General features: G+C 54.4%; 1 long non-coding RNA gene across 1 annotated transcript; it reads right to left on the bottom strand.

Annotated features, from left to right (window-relative positions):
- Positions 1–1,980: 1,980 nt before the first annotated feature.
- Positions 1,981–5,977, bottom strand: LOC110138961 (uncharacterized). The gene is made up of 2 exons (XR_011483078.1): positions 5,687–5,977; positions 1,981–2,643 (listed from the first exon to the last, which is right to left on the bottom strand). It is a non-coding gene; the product is annotated as an uncharacterized lncRNA (long non-coding RNA).
- Positions 5,978–7,037: the final 1,060 nt, after the last annotated feature.

The following is a 7,037-nucleotide window of genomic DNA, read 5'->3' as shown; positions in this document are numbered from 1 at the left end:
ACTGGATTGTCACCATGCTCAGGCTGCAGTCTTGAGCTCGGAGCAAGCCCAACCCATCCCTCTGTGGTAACTTTCCTGTGCTTTCAGTGCAGGGCACAACTGTCTATCTCCTCCGCTCCTTTCAGAGAGGAGAGAGAGCGAGAGCATTTATTCTCGGGGATATGAAACTAGAAATGATGAGACAAAGTGGATTGAGATGCAGGGCAGGGTGGGTGAAAGGCTCATACAAGGAATTAAACAGCATCTTTTTGGCGTGTAGGCAAAGGGTTGGTTTGTGGAGGGAATTGGGCAATCAAAATTAGTGTTTTCGTCTTTAAAGATAACAATTTTTATTTATAAAGCATTCCTTGCTGGCATGAGCTCAAAGCACTTACTGAATGCTGGCTAATTACCCCTCCCAACAAACAATCTGGAAGTTAGGGAAAGAGAGATAATTATCTGAGTTCACAGGTGGGGAGATGCAACCACAACAGAAACCATCCCCAGAGACCTGAGACCAGAAGGTGAGCCTCTGAAAAGCACCCTGCTGAGAAGGGATAGCCCACTCACTGGCCGGAACTCATGGGGAAACTACAGCTCCCGGCAGACACCAAGAGGGGACGGCCATGCCCCTGGTGCCCATTCCAGATCCCCAAATATGGAGAAGGACTGGGTTGGGGAGGAGGAACCGAATGTTCCCCCTTGAGAGAGGGAGAGAGGGGGAGGATGAGGTAACTTTGGAATATTTAACTCCATCACCTAATCGTCTGCCTGGGTTTGAAACACAGCAGGCAAAGCCATGGCCTTGGTAAATCCCTCCAGGTCTCCCCGTAGCTCAACAGAGTCCTGGTTCCTCCTACGATTAGGTGCGTGCTGTTCTAGGAGGTCAGAACCCTTTCTCTGAGTCCAATCAGCTTGGAAGGCGATGCTGGCAGCACTGGGAAAGGAATCTGAGTGGAGGAAGCTCTGCTGCCCCGGAGCGACATTCCAGGGGCTGGGCTGACCGCCCGAGCCTAGGATGAGACGGGAGGATGAGGGTTACTCCTTTCCTGCCCCAGAGGCAGCCGAGCCTGCCTGATGGGAAAGGCATGAAAGGACTCTTTCCCGTTCTGTCCACAAACATTTCTAAAAGCAACCCCGCTAGAGGACCTGGGCTGGACACTGGCAGGATGCTACGATGGGGGAGGGCAGCCACACGAGGGGATGGTGCCAGGCAGCGTATTATTTACTGCTGGGTTACATCCAGTACTGTCACCCACCACCCGCCACGTGCCAGGCACACAGAATCTGATGGGGAGGACCGCAAAGCAAAGCCTCTGCTCGTGTAGATTTATGTTCTGGGAGCTCTGGTTGTCTGGGGGACAAGTCGTCTGAGCAGAGGGAACAGCAGGTGCAGGGTTTTGAGATGGACTTGGTGAGGCTGAGAGGGACCTGGTGAGGGCAAGAGCAGGAAGAAACAAATCCGAGAACCAGGCCAGGTCGAGTCACGCCCGAAGAGCTGTCTGAGGATGAGAAGCACGCACTTCATTCCAGTCCTAACAGAGCTGTTGTTTTTGAGCACTGGTTTGATGTCATGTGATGTAAAGAGCCAGACAAGGGAAGAGACTTCCAAAAGAGTTTGGGGAGGCAAGGAGAGGTGTTCCTGAGTTGGGTGACAGGGAAGGATTCCCGGCAGAGGGGGGAGCTGAGTGTCAGCGGGCAAACGGGAGAACTCTCAGAGCGAGGCTGGCAAACTGATGTGCTCGGATCATCAGCCTGCCGCGGGTGTGGTCGTGTGGGGGTGGTAGATGGTGAGGCTGGGGGGAAGGAGACTTCCAGTCTCCATGTCCGAAGGTTCTGGAGCGCAGTGACCTCTATCCACGAGGTTTGAAACTGAGTAACCCGCAGTTACAGGGGACTTGAACCCAGGGTCTTTTAACTGAGGTTGCACCTGGTCTCAGGATTTAAGGAAGCTCAGGTTCTTGATGTCTCATTGCAGAAAGAATTTAGTAAGAGACAAGCTGCTAGGTAAGAAGTGGATTCATTTAGAGAGAAACACACTCCACAGACAGAGTGTGGGCCATCTCGGAAAGCAAGAGCAGCACCCAGGTACATAGGTTTCATAGGGCTGGGTAATTTCATATGCTGCTGGGTGGGAGGGGTATTCCAGCTATTTGGGGCAAGGGGTGGGGATTTCCAGGAATTGGGCCATGGGCCCACTTGCTGACTTTGCTGATGTATTAAAATGAGCTTACTCTGAGGCTCAAGGTCTAATGAAAGTCTCATCCACCATCCTGGACCCTGTTGGTTCTGTCCGTTTATGTCATGTCCTGCGGCTGTGTCAGTCTTCCAAAGGTTGTTCCCTGCCCATTTTCCTCCTGTGTCAGCTTCAGAGTCCAGTCCAGGACATGGTCTCCTCCAGGGACCAGCATCTGCTCCTAAAAGCCTCTTTGCTTTGAAGGCTTTTGAGTCCCACGTTGAAACTGAGGTGACTCCCGAGAGCACTCTTTACATCTGAAAGGCACCCCCATCGAATGACACAAACCTCAGGGGGACGGTGCCCTCAGGGCCATGTCCAGCAGAGGGGCTGGTCCAAGTTCCAAGGGACAGAGCGTGGGAAAGCCATCAGGCAACACAGAGTGCTCAGGGGCTTCCTTCACCTCTAACACCGCAGCCCGTCAGCGGCTGCAGAGAAAGCAGAGGAACGGGTGTGGAGGGTGTGAGAGAGGTGGCGAGGAAGATGGAAGACAGAGGGGCGGAAAGAGGAGGCCAGGGAGAAGCATGAGAAGGGAGGAGAGCATGAGGATGGGGAGCGGGAGTTGGGGGTCTGCTGTGGTCCCAGGAACTGGGACCGCCGTCCTCCTGATGGACCTGGTGCAGCGTTGCAGGTCTATGGGCCTCAGGACGGGCAGCTGGCTGTGAGCCACACTCTGCCCCGGGGGGCTCATGAATACCCTGCCCCCAAGACAGTCAGTCCGCCTACCCACCAGTTTCTGGAAAGCAGGACAAGCTGTACATCTAGAGTGAGCATCTCAGAGGAGACTCATCCCAACCGTTCCCTTTCTACTGGAGTCTGAGGGAACCTAGTAGGTCAGAATGCGCTCAGAGCACGTGGCAGCCCCAGCCAGCCCATGGCAGCAGGCAGCAGGGCGCCTGTCCAATCAGGGGCAGCAGGATGTCCAGCGGCTTCCCTAGGGAGGGGTGTTGGGTCATTTTATTCTCAGAGATAGGACGAAGCAGTCACACAGAGGTTGCTCACCTGCTGGAATGTGGGAGACCCAGCAGATCCACCGTGAGCCTGGATCCCAGCCACATCTCCTCCAGCCTGTCCCCTGCCTCCCAGCCACATGGTCATTGCATGTGGATCAGGGCTGCCCCTTACTTTCTGCCATGAGTGCAACCTGCGTCCAGGTTGAACCAACCTGCAGGCCCTGCCCCGCCCAGCGGATGCCCACTGTCAAGAACAGTGAAGAAATCCTGACTTCAGTGTGGTGGCCTCAGTATATGGTAAGAAGCCTTGACCTTCTCCAGGGGACCCCAACCTCTGAAATCTAACGTCTGATGATCTGAGGTGAAGCTTATGTAATAATAGTAGAAATAAAGTACACAATGCATGTAATGCACTTAAACCTTCTCCCCCACCCCCCACCTCCACTCCGTCCAGGGAAAAATTGTCTTCCAGGAAACCAGTCCTTGGTGACAGAAAAGTTGAGGACCTCTGGGTCCAAGCTGTCTTGAGTGGAGAAGCTCTGCCTTCTGCCTCACGATGGCCCAGCTGCCTCTGAACCGGGGCTCTGGGACCGGGTACAGTGATGACAGGGGCTTCTGTCCCTGGACACACGGACCTCACTGGAGACTCCTGACTGCCAGGTGGGTCCATCTCCTCTGCCAGAAGCAGCCTGCCCCCCGCTGCGGGCCCCCGCCCTGCCCACCTCCTCAGCCTCAGCACTCAGCTCCAAGTCCAGCTCCAAGACGGCTTCCTGATCAACCCTGCTCTCACCAACCTGGGCCTTGAGCAACTATTCCCTCTTCTTGTGGGCCCTTTCTTTCTCCTAGACAGGCTCACCTCTGGGGTTCAGCACAGTTGTCACTTCCTGGGGGAAGAATTTCCGAATCCCTCCCCATCCCCAACCCCAGCCTCACGTAGATTCAGCAGACTTGCCTGTACTGTATCAGACTGAAGCCATCTGCTTACTTCTGTGAGTCCCCCACAGAAACAATTTCCAGGGTAGAGAGCCGGGTTGGTTTTTTGCTTTCTGTACTTCCAACTCCAAAGCCAGTGAGGTGGTCATGTTTGTAAAATGAATTAGTGGCCATGATCCATTGGCCTAATGAGTGAGGTCAAATAAAGAACTAAGGAAGAGGACTTCCCTCATGGTCCAGTGGCTAGGACTCTGCTCCCACTGCAGGGGGCCCGGGTTCGATCTCTGGTCAGGGAATCAGATACCACATGCCGCCACTAAGACCTGGGACAGTCAAATAAGTATTTTTGAAAAAAGAAGTAAGGCAGGATCTCAGTTTTCTAGGCCAACTAACACTTCACCTCCTGGAAACTTGACTTCACCCACATTCTCAGGGCTCCCTCTGTCTTCCCCGGCCCCACCCAGTCGTCACCCCCATGTCTTGCCACTCCCTACCCTGGGACTCCCCTTCTAGACCTGTTTGGCTGAGAAAATACTAGTGACTTTCCAGATTATCAAAAAGAGGGCACCTGTGTCCATGGATGCTGGCCTTTCTTTTCCCTTCTCCTGGGTAAGGAGAGTGTTGGCAGCTGGCACCCGCACCAAATCATGTCCTTTGGGCCTTGTCCCTGTCCACCCCAGATCCCCCTGAACCAAGGAGGGGCCACAAAACCTCAGAGACGGTCTAGGGGCGAGCAATAAACCCTGTTTGAGAAATAAGATTTCTGCAAGCAAAGCACAGAGTTTGAGAAGATCAGCGTTCAGAGGGAGCGGGGGGACTCGGGCCAGTCCTGCCCTGGAGAGCTCTTACAGGCGGGGTTGGGATGGGGGTGGTCAAGGAAGCTAGCTTCCACACAAGCACCTCCTTGGTGTGCTCAAGATTTTCATAGACTTTCACAGCAGGAGTGTCTGTGTGGGGTCAGGGTTAGGGGTGAGTGCGAGACCCTGGGAAGCCCTTCCTGCCCTGGAATTCCACCCTCAGGGCTGGCTGTGGGCTTCCTGGGATCCTAGTTCCATTCATTGGAGCTATTTTTGGTCTGTGCGGTCAGTTGGCCAGTCTGGGGAGGCTGGGACAGTTCCCTCTGAAGGAGGTGAGTCACTGGGACAGGATGCCCTGAGGCATACCGTGAGCCCCCAGGATCCCAGAACAAGGACCCCAGTGTTCTGGCTGCCCTGGGTTCAAGGGTAACCTCTGTAGGACCTTCAGCAGAGAGTGGGCAGGGAGGACCCACAGATGAAATGGCAGAGGCTATGAACTTCTCCCCTTCCTGAGGCCAGACCATGACCCAAGCTTAACCGTGCCAGCCATCCTGTTGGGTGCTTATTGGTGTACCATTTGAGGCTCAGAAAGTTTAAGAAACTTGCCTGAGGTTGCCAGATAGCAAGTGCCAGAGTCAAAATTCAAACCGTAAACATTGACACCAAAGCTTCTGCACCACGCACTCCATGTCTGAGGGCCCCTCCCAGAGGGACAGAGCCAGTGACCCCGGGGAGGGAGGGGGACAGATGGAGGAGGACCGCGCTCTTGGTGCCCAGCAGTCACATACATCCAGAGGCCTCTGAGGACCGTCACACGAAGCCTAGGTGTCCTTTCTTCCAACCCCATCCCAGGGTGGGGTCATCTACAGGTCATCCCGCAGGGCCAGCACTCAGGAGCCTGGCAAGAGGAGAGTCTGGACTGGAGAGGTGATCCAAGGTGGTGGACAGAGCCCCGGTCTGGGTCAGGGTGTTCAGATTCTCTCTCTGGTTGATGTAGGACAAGTCACTCACCCTCTGATCTTCAGCTCCTTTATCAAAGAAAGGGAGTTGGGTGGGAGAGAGGAATTAGGATAAGTGAATGCCCACTGGGCTGACCTCACTAAGTTACAAAGAGGAAACAGAATCACTGATGTAATAGAACCTTGAATAAATAAGGCACCATATATAGTCATGTTATAAAAGTCCCAAGTTCTTATCTAGTTGACTCTCCAGCTCAGAGTGTTTTGTGGATATTTTTTGGTGCTCAACGGTTCAGCCCAAGTCCTGAGGCATCCTGGTTTCTCTCACTGGCCCAGTTGCCCAAGATCATCAAACTCTTGACCAGTTCTACACTTCTGACAGCCTCAGTTCCACGTCCTGAAAAGTGAAAGAGCCCAGCTCTTTTTCCCCACCAGACCTTTGCAGAGTCCATGTCCTCAGCTTGGAGTCCTTGGTCTGGTCACCCCCTGCCCCCCGCCCCCACCGCACATCCTCAGGGCACACTCAGAGGCAACTGTTTGTTCACATGGCATCTTCGTAGCTAATGGCACACAGCAGTGCTCAGTGAACTTCAGGGATACAGGAACTTCCCTCTGATTTCTCTCCCATCCCATTGATGTTTTCATTGCTATGGAGATGGTAATCTCTCTGACCTCATCCTTTGGGAACTCGACAGAGATTAGCTAATTAGTAAGGCAGGAGGGGTGAAGCTCTCCTGGCACTTAGTGTAAAACAGGAACGGCAGGGAGACTGGGGTGGAACCCGGGACCTTCTCCGAGCATCGCCATAGCCAGCTGCCGCAGCGCTACCCAGACGTACCATGGAAGACCTGACCTTTGATGCCCATTGCTCTGGGACCCTCCTCTCTTCTCTTGGCGGGCACTCCCCGGCGTCCATTCTGGAGGCTGACCCCCGTCTCCCCTGGATAGTGCCGCTCCCTCAGGAGACGCTTCCTGCAGCTGTGCAACAGCTGGACCTCCGGAAGCCCTGCAGGGCCCAGAGGCCACAGTCACCTGCTGCCAAAGTCCTGCCTTCCCGATTCCCAGATCAGATGAGCGGGGTGGGGTGTGAAGAGGGGCAGTTTACTCCACCACCATTCCCTCCCAGGAGATAGAAAAGTGGAGTGGAATGGCCACTGGCTGTGAATAACCCAGAGCAAAA

The sequence above is a fragment of the Odocoileus virginianus genome, chromosome 23 (genome assembly GCF_023699985.2).
Source record: "Odocoileus virginianus isolate 20LAN1187 ecotype Illinois chromosome 23, Ovbor_1.2, whole genome shotgun sequence".
NCBI classification, from domain to species: Eukaryota; Metazoa; Chordata; class Mammalia; order Artiodactyla; family Cervidae; genus Odocoileus; species Odocoileus virginianus.
The sequence above is the reverse complement of the archived record's forward strand: the minus strand, read 5'-3'. Positions and strand labels throughout refer to the sequence as shown.